Source organism: Mus caroli, chromosome 18, assembly GCF_900094665.2.
Source record: "Mus caroli chromosome 18, CAROLI_EIJ_v1.1, whole genome shotgun sequence".
Taxonomy (NCBI): domain Eukaryota; kingdom Metazoa; phylum Chordata; class Mammalia; order Rodentia; family Muridae; genus Mus; species Mus caroli.
In genome coordinates this window covers 69,401,127-69,414,155 of record NC_034587.1, presented here as the reverse complement: position 1 = coordinate 69,414,155, position 13,029 = coordinate 69,401,127, and the positions used below count along the sequence as shown (strand labels likewise).

Genomic DNA, 13,029 nt, shown 5'->3' with positions numbered 1-13,029 from the left:
ATATATTGTCAGGAAATCTATTTTTTTATATCAAGATTTAGACCTTATAGAAAACATAAAGTTTATTAAATTACATATAATAGAATTATACTAGTTATCCATGGCACAATGATATTTGTGTACACACATACACACACACACATACATACACACACACACACACACACACACGGACAGTATTTTCAGTAGTATGAACATTTATTAAGAGGTATTATTGATATTTTGTGTCACTATGAATGCTACCTGCTCTTAGTTTCCTCTGTTCTGGGAAGAGAAGAGAGAACACAGTGGCTCTCTGTGCTTTGAGACTGGAAGAGATCTGGGAATAGTGTGGTTTAAGGTTGAAAGAGCCTGACTCAAACTTTGGCTCTGTTTCTCATTAGTTGTGCAACCTACTGAATTAAGGCAACTCCTTAGAGACTCTTCTTTTATGAGGTAATTGTTTTGGTTTGGTTTGGTTTTTTTCTCAAGGTTGTTGAAAGGCTAAAAGTATATGGTTATTCTCTACCAGAATATCTGGAATTCAACTAATATAATCACAACAAAGCATGAGACCTGGAGACAGTTATGGATTTAGTGGTGTAGACCAGCCTTTTTATTCGGTTGGCAAAGAAGCTAAGGACCAGAGGAATAAAATAACTTAACTTTTATTTCACCATAGACTTGGATCAAAACTCTTACTATCCAGGTTCCCACGAAACACTAAGGGAAATAATTCAATGTTGAACTGTCAGGATGCAGATGGCTGTTCTTTCTCTAAATATTTCCCAAGGAGGAAGAAAACTGGGTACTCTTAGAAAACTTTCCCCAAACAGGAATCTCCTTGTGCATTTTGGAGAATGTATTTGGTATTTTTATATCTGAGTTCTGTTTCTAGGATTTTCAGCTAGCAATCAACTCTGGAATTTTATATCAATTAACTAATTGTGTATGGTGTATGTATATGTATGTGCTCATATGTGTGCCCACATGTGGAGGCCAAAAGTCAGCATTGGGTATCTTCCTGTACAATCCTTCACGTTAGCTTTTGAGACAAGGTCTCTCTCATTGATGTTGGGGATTAAGAATTTGGCTCAAGCTGCAGGCCAATAAGCCCTGAGACCCTCCTGTTTCTGCCTCTTTCACAGTAGGAGTATGTTTTTTACATACTGGATTTTTATAGGCGTGTGTGGATCAGACTCTGGCCTTCAGGCTTGTGTAGCAGACTACCATGGACCAGCCTCAGTTGGCCCCCATCAATCCTCGGGAGAAATCAGGATTCCAGTTACAGGTGGGCAGGGAGTAGGCGAGAAGGGTGACAGACATGTACACAAGGGAGTGTGCTGTATCTGAATGTAATTCATCAGTCTTATATATATACTTTTACAACAAAACAGAGGAATGCATACTTAAAAGCTAATAGGAACCAACTGGGATAAAAATCAATGTTAACAGCTGGGATCAAAAGCAGCCCTACCTAAGGTTAGCTTAATCTTAGAAGCCAGGGGCAAGGGCTTCATGCCCTTGCTGTAGTTGTAGTTGCTATAGAATTGTAGTTGCAATTCTAGTCTATTGTATAGTCCACCTTCCCCCAAGCCATTGTAAATTCCTGTGTATGGGAGTGACTCAGCTATCTATAGTTCTAAGTCTTTACTCTAGTTCCTTCTTAGACAACAACCTTCCTTCTTCCTAGGTCATGGTAAATCCTTGCATATGGGAGTAATTTGACTGCACTTTTAAGTATCTGCAAGGAATCTCCATTTATCAGAAGAACTCACCAATTTTCTTCTAATATGCAATGTAGTCTGCCATACCTGACTGTAATGAAGATTCTAAGTATACTTTGCTAAGCTTGCCTCGAGATTTCTAACTCTATGTAGTAGATAGTAATGCCTGATTTCTTTCACTATCTCTTTTACAATACTAGAGGCAATTCTGAATGTCACTGAATAGGCAACATTCTTACTGAATTCCAAGACCAGGGTCAGTTCAAGGACTACCTAGGGCATTGATGAAGGCCAGGAAGCAAAGTTCAGTTTTGTCAGAGTATTTGGCAAGTCATTTCTTGGAGACATCTATAATAAAACAATACCGAGGGAAAGCATACAGATATGTTCTCTGACTAAAGCAAGGACATTACTGGAGCATTTGTTATACAGGATGCCACAGTCCCAGGAGACTAAGTTTCCATGAACTTTTTGCCTTGGGTCTGCATCCAGGTTTCTAGGCTTGTAATTCGAGTCACTACTGGAGTGGATGTAGCAGCAGACACTCCTGGTTGAGCCACGTCTCCAGCCTCATCCCAGGAATTTAAGAAAGGCTGGATTTGCTCTTTAAAGAGTAATAATGAACACACCATAGAATATGTTGAAGGTACAGTTAAATCACATTTGCACAAAGGACCTAAGTTGCGTTGTTTTGGCACCCCAGTGCTTGTCTTCATTTGCTTGGCAGGTTTGCTCAGACTCATTCACAGTTTACACTGCTCACTCACCGTTAGGCAATCACCGATTGCTTTCTGTTGCTATAGACTTATCTCTCTGGCCATCTCACATAAACACATGTGTGCGATATGTGGTCGTTTGCAACTGGTTTCTTTCATTCAACAGTGCATTTTTTCCTTCTAGGTTATAGCATGTTTATTGTTCCATGATTTCTTATTGCTGAATCTCAGTTTGCTATTGATGCAGGGCCTATTGATTTGTCAAGGAAACTAGAGCCAGAAATAATTCCCCTCCCTCCAAATTGGCTATCAGAGAAGGCTGTGTCTACACTCACCCACTGAGCGACTTCCCATAGGGAGTTCACCAAGGTTGAGTCTTCTGGCCTTCTTCCCACCCTGCAGGGGGAAATGTTTACATCCTTGTCTTTGATGATTATGCCACTAAATGGTTGGAAAATTGCCCAAGTAGGAGGTGGCAGCTCAGATTCCAGCAGGTTAATAATAGTGTTGGCATGCATATTTCTGAGTGGCAGTGACACACCTGCCATTGATTGGGGGAGGAGGGAGTAAGCCCTTCCTGTGGAGACTATGGGATGGTTTATGTCAGCGGCTCAGTTGAAGGAGACTCTGACAGGGAGTGTGTGTGTTTGCTGGCTTTACTGGTTGTGTGAGTGATGTGGTATTGGATAGTGGTATAGTAGAAACTTTGGAAGTCAGAATTGGGCTGACACAGTAACCTCGTACCAATGATGAAGCCTTGGAGCCTCGGATTTCTCATGTATGCCCCTCATCTCTAAAGTTCAAAGAGTTGTGAGATCAAGAGTGTTTAGCATCTAAAAATAGTCAACTTGTTAATTTTTAAGTCCTCCCCACCTGAGAGTCAAAACTAGTTTTGCTGACTCCCTTTCTAAGTGCCTACAATGAAGCACTAGCTTTCTAAAACAATAAAAATATTCAATGGTTGACAGGAACAACATTTCACCTTAGAACTAAAATCTCATTTCCTACTCATCTTTTCCCTTTCTTTGCTTCACTTATCCTCAACTTCTTCTCCTCATCACTATATTTTCTTCTTTCCTGATCTCTTCCTTATAGAACGAAAATCATTAGAATAACTCCAGTAAGTAATATTTATATTACTTGTTATTAGGAAGTATATTTCTTAACCTGACTACATTTCTTCCTCACAGCAGCTCTGGTGATAGACATCATCATCATCATAGTCATCATTGTCATCATCATCATTCATATTTCAGAACTGGGAATCGTATGATTTGCCAAGAGTTGCACTGTCCATAAGTAGTGGCTATTGCCTATATTAGCAGATACCTAGAGTTATATAAATCAAATGTATTCATTCCTATTTCTTCTGGCTGGCAGTCTGAAGTCAAGATGTTAGCCACAGTAGCTCTTTCCAGAGGTTCCTGTGGGAATCTGCGTTGTTTTTTTCTCCCAGTGTTGGTTGCTGTTAGCAATCCTTATACTTTCAGGCTTGCAGGTGACTGATTGCAATCTCTGCTTTGACCTTCTTTGCCATTGTTCAGTGTGTGTGTATATCTTCTGTGCCTGAAAAAAACATCCCCTTTCTTCCTCTTACAACCCCTTAGTCACTGGAGATGTTCAAAGAAAACACTAAATACAGTTGCAGAATGGAATGATCTTTTTACGGATAGAAGGAATAGAAAAGGGTCAAGCCATAGATGCTTAAGCTACTTTGCTTATTGCTGTGGTGAAACATTATGACCACAAAGCAAGTTGTGAAGGAAAGGGTTTATTTGGCTTACATTTCCACAGCACTGTTTATCACTGAAGGAAGTCAGAACAGTAACTCAAACACAGCAGAATCTTGGAGGCAGGAGCTGATGCAGAGGACATAGAGGTATACTGCTTAATAGCTCGCTTCCCTTGGATTGTTTAGCATGCAGGACCACCACCAACCCAGGCATGGCACCAACCAACATAGGCTGGGCCCTTCCCTTATTGATCACTAACTGAAAAGTTGCCTTATAGCTGGATCTCATGGAGACATTTCCTCAACTGAGTCACCTTTCTCTCTGACGGCCCCAGCTTGTGTCAAGTTGACACACAAATGTAACAGTACAGAGGTGACCTTTGATTTTGCTTATTTAAATGGGGACTGGGAAGAATAAAGAATAAAGGGGACCAAGCACCCCCAGAATCCATACTCTGAAGTGTGTGAAAGTGAAAAAGACACAAAGGACTGGGAGAAACAGATGTAGGGAAAGCCAGGTTAGTCATGCAGATGTGGCATCTTCTATTTTTTTGTAGATGACAATAAAAATTTCCCACTTAATACCCAATCCTTAAAGGTAGCTATAGGGGATGTTAACTGCCTAATAAAAGGAGAGGCTTATCATAAAGGATAACACATTTCAAAGTACAAAATTCCAACCAAGTATCACAACCCCATACACCAAAACAAACAAACAAACAAACAAACAAACAAACAAACAAGTATTTGAAATGACTAGGCCAAGGATGATAACTAGTAACCATTTACAGCATACCTGAGCACTATCTGAAGTTTAGTAAAATTTTGAAAGTCGGAGGTACAGAGTGGGAAATTCACAGAAGGGAAAAGCAGAATTGAAATATCACCGCATCATTAGATGGCAGCGGTTGGACACTAAAAAGGAACTAGGTTTATGAAAGAAAATATAACACTCCTCAGGTTCCAACTAGTCCCATGCCCATGGCTTTTTCCTAAACATGGGATAGTCTAAGGTAGAGACTGCTTCCATCATGGTCATGGCTATGCCACTAGTGTGGAGTAGTATCAGGACTGGGCATTTGCTCAGTAAGATAAACAGAGAAATTCTGAGCTTTTGGCATAGCATGGAGGCAGGAAGGAGGCAGCTGTATCTCTCCCAGAGGTTCATGGGAGGAAGAGGAGGCTGACCAGGGCTGTACTTCCTAACCAAGCCCAAATTTTCCAGATGTGTTCCCAACAGGGACAACCCAACTCATCCTGACTGGTCATGGTCTGACGTCATAGCTGCTCTTTTGGACTTGCTCTTTATCACATAGCCCTGACTTCATTTGACATCATAGGTCCCAGAGGTGCTGCTCCTTCTCCTTTGTCCCAGGGTTGCCCCTGATTTAGATACAGTGTTGTCTACACAATAACACTTTGGTTCTTTTTGCACTTTTCTAATCATGGATAGCTGTAGTCTTAAACTTGTTCAGACTGTGAACAGCATATCCTTTCCCCAGATATCCTGGACTCACAGATGGGGCTGAGAAATACGGATTAGCAAGCGGTAGGATACATATTGACGCTCACTTAATAGATAACAAGTCACAGAAGAAGCCTGTTTTTAAGGGAGATGAAGCCACTGAGCTTGTTTTGGGGGAAAGCAGTCTATAGATTCCAGCATAATATTGATTGGTATGAGTTTCTATTCACCACGTCTTTTTTATTGAAATAATGATGTCATCAATTACTACAGTGTAAAGTACCACAGGATGCTTTATGACTCTACAATGCTATTCATTTATGCATTTTACAATAATTCTTCAACTTCTATCACATGAAAACTGCAGGACATCACAAATGCAAATACAGGCAAGAGGCCACAACACTCATATTCTTCCCTGACAGAGTCTTATAAATCACAGGTACCTAAGAACTATGCATGCTTGGCTAAAATACCAACCCAAAGCAAATAAAGTGGGAAGGGGTGTGATTCCTAAAAGGTGTTAGAAACTAGATGTCTAGATACATTGTAGTTTTGCTCCTCTGCTAATCAACAGACTTGTTGAGGCAGGGCAGCAGGGTCTATTGTCTAGAATTCTAGATCAACTGACTGCCTTCACACAGCCCTGGAGTGTGGCTTCACAATGGGAAAGCAGTCTGCATCCCCAGAGGACTGCGGGGAGCTTGTGATTGGTTAGGCTATAATTAGCCAACTGATGATCTCGCCAGTCATCCCCGCTGGCAAGAGGATGCTTTGCCAGCACTCCTGGGTCAGCCTCTGCTCCACCCTCTTTCAACAGAGGACATCTAATTTATCACTCAGACACCTTCCTGACAGAGCTTGCTTTCACTCAAAAGCAAGGCAGCAAGGAAGGGTGTCTTGCAAATTTTGAGTCACTGAAACCATAAAGGGATTGTAGAAGGAGATTCGCTAAGTGGATAATTTGTCCCCTAGGGTCTGCAAAGGTCTGCCCCCAACCCCTGTATTTCTTTGTTGCTTGGTCTTCTAAAGCCCAAGAAATTGAAACTCCATTACCTCTGTTTTCCCCCCTTCCTTTTCCTTTTTTTGTTATTTAACAATTTCTGCTGCACACATGCAGTATCTTTTATTTGCTCAGCACATAGAAGTTGAAGCTAAGACAGACAGGCTGTTCCTAGGTGGCTCATTTGTTGTGAGTGGGAAATTTCTCTCTTTCTTCCAGGTGCTTATGCTATTTGGGTGAGGACAATTTTACACTGACTTCCTCTGCCTGAACTCCACAACAATCACAATAAAGGTGTTGTATAATATTGACATACAAATCCTTTACAAATTGTTTTGCTAGACAATAAACATAATGTATTATTAAATAATCTTTGGGCTTGGAGAGATCTCAGGATAAGCCACAGGCCTGGTATTTATGAGTGTCTCTGCCCTGATATAAGCCATGCCAATACCGAGATAAATAGTATTTTTCATCCTGTGCTCTGCCTAGAGTGATTCCATTTTATAAGCAGGCTGGTTCTGTTTTGAGCACACATATAGAGGCAGGATGACTCTGCATCTCTAGTTTAGCAGGTGGACACCATCTCCTATCTGCATCTAGCACTACTTGCAAGACACTGATCATTCATTCTGAAAATAAAAAGGCACTGTCCATAAATTTACAAAAGTACACTGGGAAAGTAGGAGCACACGGATATATTAAAGCTGCAACTCCACATAAAGAATTACAGGCAACTAAAGAGTGCTGGGAGTGGAGGAAATAATCTTCCCCAGAGAAGAGCTCACCAAATGGTTATCCAATATCAATGGTTAGGGCTGAAAACATCTGTACAAGTGACAGCATATGGGTTGATCTGGTTATATTTAGGAACTAATGGGAAAAGAGGTCATGGATTTGAGAGAGCAAGGAGGGGTGTATGGGAAATTATGGAGGGCAGAGAGAGAAAGGAGAAATTGTGTAATTATCTTATAATCTCCAAATTTAAAAGTTACCAAAGAATATTTTAGGAACAATAGATAAAACCTATCCAGCACGGGGAGATCAGTGGGTAAAAGCTTGATAAACAAGCATGAAAATCTGGGCTCAAGTCCCCAGCATGTGTGAGCCAGAACATCTCTGGGATCTCAGGACCGTGCTTGGCAGAGACAGGGAGAACTCTGGGACTTGTTGCCAAACTCATGTCAACAATAGAGTGAACCCTAGGTTCAGTGACAGACTCTGCCTGGAATAAAAGACCAAAATAAAAATAGAAGAGGCTAAAGAAGACATCCTGATGTCAAATTCTGATACACACTCACACATACACACACATAGATCTACAAAGTTTATTTATAACTATATCTGTATCAGTGTCGGTATTGAGGTACAGATATATAGTGATATATCTAACAATATAGGTACATCTAGATAATGGTATAGTTATAGATATAGAAGATATAGACAAATATAGGTTAGATTATAGATATTTATATTGATATAAGTATAGACATAGATATAGTTGCATGTATACATAAGTATAGGTATAGGTATAGGTATAGGTATAGGTATAGGTATAGGTATAGGTATAGGTATAGGTATAGGTATCAAAGCCAGGCTTGAGAATTTAGTGAGTGCACTGTTGATGGCTGGTACAAAATATTCACATGGACCCCATAAAGAGGAGACAACGTAACATTGTGAGGATAGCACAGTAATTACCTTCTCCACTGGCCTGTCATTTGATCACTTGCGATGTGGATAAAGAGGTCAACAGGTGGAGAACTAACTACCCCAATAGCTTCAGCTCAGCTCAGCTCAGACTCTACTTCTTGATGGTCTTCACTCAATTTCCCATCTGTCCATTCATATTTTGTTCTTTCAGACCTCTGCCTCTTGTACACTAGTGTGTTCCTTTGCAGCTAGACTCAATCCTGCACCTGGCTCAACATTGAGGCCCTGAAGCTTGGCTCTGCTTAACTCCAGGAGCTGTATGCAGGAGGTAATACTCATCATCTGCAGTGAATTTCTTTGCATCTGTATGATCTCTCTGCCTTCAGTCAGCGCTCTGAATTCCTTGGACTTTGCAGCCTCTTTAATCTTATTATAGTTATTCTATAACCATACATATATGTGTCTATCATCTATCTATCTGTCTATGTATCTATGTATCTATCTATCTATCTTCTAATATCTATCTATCAATTGTGTGATGTTCTATATATGGTAAAAGAATTAATATTAGTAATTAAAAGTGGAATAAAAAGATATATACTTGGCCATGCCAACCACCTGAGGAAAATCATAACTACTTGGCAAAAATTGTAGTCAATTAAATTGATGTGTTATGAATTTATTGTTCAATAAGTTTTAATATTGTAAGAGTAAGTATGCCTACCTATGTTAGTGTGCTAATTCTATCTCTGTATGTATAATTCTTTGTGTTTCTGTTACTTTAAGTGTCAGATGACAAGGCTGTACAAGGATTAAATTGAAATGGTCAAATGCAACATCAAGGCTGAAGAAATGGAGTCTTATTTTTTCCTTTTGGACCTTCTATAGATATGGATGATGTTTTATTAATCTTTTTCTCTTTCAAAGATTTTATCTCAGACTTACATATAAAATTGTATAGAAAAGTCTTTGTGCTGAGCAGTGGTGGTGCACACCTTTAATCCCACTTGGGAGGCAGAGGCAGGTGGATTTCTGAGTTTGGGGCCAGCCTGGTCTATAGAGTGAATTCCAGGACATCCAGAGCTACACAGAGAAACCCTGCCTCAAAGAGAGAGAGAGAAAGAGAGAGAGAGAGAGAGAGAGAGAGAGAGAGAGAGAGAGAAGAGAAGAGAAGAGAAGAGAAGCGAAGCGAAGCAAAGCGAAGAGAAGAGAAAAGAAGAAAAAAGATATGTTGTATGACAACACTTTCCCTGGGAAGATGTAACTCACATACACATCTTCCCATATACACATATACATCTATTCATCCCAGCTAGGGAGCCCAAAACACAACAAAGGATGGATGCCACCAAAGTCCAACTTGGTGAACCAATGAGTTTTATTAGGATTACTTAACAGTATATAGTTGAGGAGTTACTTAGGACCAGAAATGACTCAAAGATAGCTGTGTAACCTAAGCTTATCCTGGCATGGGTGACAAAAGTTAAAAAAAAACCTAGAACTTACCACACAAATGGCTCAACAGATTAGAGAGTTGCTCAGTTGGTCTACACCTCTTCTTGGAAGCTCAACTGGTCTTTGCTCCTTTGCAGACTTTCTGTCTTGTCTGAGTATGACTCAGACTCTCAGCCATCTTATTGTTTATTCTTGGGAGGGAGAGGCCTATTGAATCTAGTAGGTTTCAGGAACTTCCTAAAAGTGCCATTTACCTTCTGTCTTAAAGAGCTTCTCTGTATGGTGGAATGCTCTAATCCCAGAGGAAGTGCTACCCAATGGTTGATTAACACAAACCAGAACATTGTTCAATGAATGAATTAATGAGTTAAAAGTCTGTCTTCGCTTTCTAAGACAGCCACAAGAACAAGAGAAGGAAGCAGATTAAAAGAATGCTTTTGCCTATGAAGCCTTGAATGACCCTGCTGTGTGTGGCTTTAAAGTACAGGGCATTTAGGAGATCCTAGTCTGGAAGGTAAGATGGTATCATCCCTGTGCCTGCTGCAAGGCTATTCTTATGCATCTGGATCAAGACTCACTAAGCAGTGGATGGTAAAGTGAGTTTGAATTAAGACATTTGCCTAGAGTTTTAGCTTTGTCTAGAAACTTCTGCTCCTCACTCAACTGTAATTTTCTTACAGTGTTGCCCTTAAGCTCAAGTGAAGATACATCTATCATGGACATGAAATAAGAGATTATCAAATTATAAATGCAGGAGACATAAAAACTGGAGCTCACATCCACCATGATCTAGATTCTAAACATCTGCTCTTTTGATCATTATTTAGATTATGGGCAGGTGTGGTAGCATCCATTTGTAATCCCAGCACTTGGGAGATGGAGGCAGAAAGATTAGGAGTTTAGGCCATGCTTCTTGTTAGCCTTGTCCAAGTCCTTGGCTAGGAGGGAAGCAGACCTTTCAGAGAAATAGAAACTGCATATTCTGTTTGCTTCTCAGCCTCGTGCCTCCTCAAATGCATTCAAACCAGGTAAACATAACTTCCTCCATACTTTCATCAGACTTTTCCTAACCTGTCTGTCTTCCTCCCTAAATCACCTTTTAGGTTCTCTTGAAGAATAAGTCACTCTATGACTTGGACCAGACATACCCAGCCTTTCTACTTCCAGACTTGATGCCCCATTCAACAGGAGGTACCTGGAGGAGACTACCAACAGACCTATAATCAATAAAAGGCTGAGATCTTAGGCTGACCCAAGTCCCTGGCCAAGATGAAACAAGCCCCATAGGGGAAATAAAACCTACCTTTTCTGCACATCTCAGGAATCTGACCTTTATCTCATCGAGAGCAGACTGACAACAGCATCCTGTTATCTGAACCCTGAAAGCATCCTTTTATCTTAAAAACCAGAGGCCCTCATTCTGCTTACAACAATACCTTTGTTTGCAGCAATTTTCTTCCCTTCAGTGCTCCCTGACCACTCTCCCACTTGACCTAAATCATCCCATGAAAGCCAACCTCCCTTTTGGCAATGCTACTCTTCCTTCTCTTGGTGAAAACTTGGCAGCTTGTACTTCAGTATAACTTGGTTCTTTGGTCTTAGTGTGGCTCTAGTGGTTTCACTGTCTTGTAAGCCTTACATTTAATGACAAAAATTTTGAGACAAGCTGTGGATTAAATGAGATGCTGTCTCTAAATCCATGAATGAAAACCAGTAACACAACAGCAAACAAACAAACAAACCCAACTGAATACCCTAGGAACCTAATAAATAAACCACAAGGGAAGAGTCACTCCATATTTCTTGAATTATACTTTCAAAGCAGAACGAGGCTACTGAGGAATATATTAGAGTTTATTACTTGGAATGTGCATGTCACCATAGACATATTCCTTTTGGATATATCACAGGAACTTGAGCATAGTAACTAGTTAAGAGGAAAGATAATTAATTTGCCAAATATTTCTTCTTAGACAGCATGGATGCAATAAACTTCTGCCTAATGAGACATCATTTTCTTGTAGTGCTGAGTGACCATTATAAAAGTTATCTTCTGCTTAACTAGGTAGAGTCAGTGGTTATTGAGGATAAATCAATATATTCCACCATTCATTACACCTTCTGGAAAAAGAGCATATTACAATATTAAAGAATTTGTTGTAACATTCTTTAAAATAATTTTGATGTGAATGAAGTATGACTCAGTGAATCTAGATAGTAATTTTAGTATTATTGTATATTAATTGTATTAAAATGAGTTTAATTGTGATTTTCATAAGTGCTCATGATATGCCTTATAATATTAAGCAGAATAGATCTGCACCCAGGAGTTAAGGCTGTTCCACAGCCCTCTGCACACAGGTCCTACCAGGGGAGAGCTGTTCTTCCAGAAGTGCTCTCACTTCTGGGCTCAGAGATGAAATAGCCACTTTCTCTCCAATAACTATCTAGTATGGGACCAGCCAGAAGCACATAGGGCACAGGAATAGTGGAACAGCTGGGACAGGATCATTCTGGTCACTATCTGAACCCAGGAGCTAAGGCTGTTCCACAGGTTCTGCCAGGAAACATTAGTCTCCCAGGAGTGCTGACACAGGCTCACAGGCCAACAGGAAGAACAAGCTCCAGCCAGAGACAGCAAGACCAACTAACACCAGAGATAACCAGATGGCAAAAGGCAAATGCAAGAACCTTCCTAATAGAAACCAAAGTTACTTGGCATCATCAGAACCCAGTTCTTCCACCACAGCAAGTCCTGGGTACCCCAACACACTGGTAAAGCAAGATTTGGATTTAAAATCACATCTCATGAAGCTGATAAAGGATTTCAAGAAGGACATAAATAACACCCTTAAATACAGGAGAAAACAGATAAACAGGTAGAAGCCTTTAAAGAGGAAACACAAAAATCCCTTAAAGAGTTAGAGAAAAACAAAACATGTGAAAGAATTGAACAAAACCATCCAGGCTTTAAAAATATAAGTAGAAACAGTAAAGAAATCACAAAGGGAGACAACTCTGGAGGAAAAAAAAATAGGAAAGAGATCAGGATCATAGATCCGAGCATCATCAACAGAATACAAGAGTTAGAAGAGAGAATCTCAGGTGCAGAAGATACCATAGAAAACATGAACACAAGAGTCATAGAAAATGCAAAATGCAAAAAGGGCCTAACCCAAAACATCCAGGAAATCCAGGACACAATGAGAAGACCAAACCAAAGGATAATAGGTATAGAAGAAAATGAAGATTCCCAACTTAAAGGGCCAGAAAATATCTTCAACAAAATTATAGAAAAT

At 40.0% G+C, this 13,029-nt stretch overlaps 1 long non-coding RNA gene across 1 annotated transcript; it reads left to right on the top strand.

The window, feature by feature from the left end:
• Positions 1-299: 299 nt before the first annotated feature.
• Positions 300-12,754, top strand: LOC110284477. The gene is made up of 4 exons (XR_002376951.1): positions 300-435; positions 1,163-1,270; positions 8,487-8,603; positions 10,834-12,754. It is a non-coding gene; the product is annotated as an uncharacterized LOC110284477 (long non-coding RNA).
• The last annotated feature ends 275 nt before the right edge of the window (positions 12,755-13,029 follow it).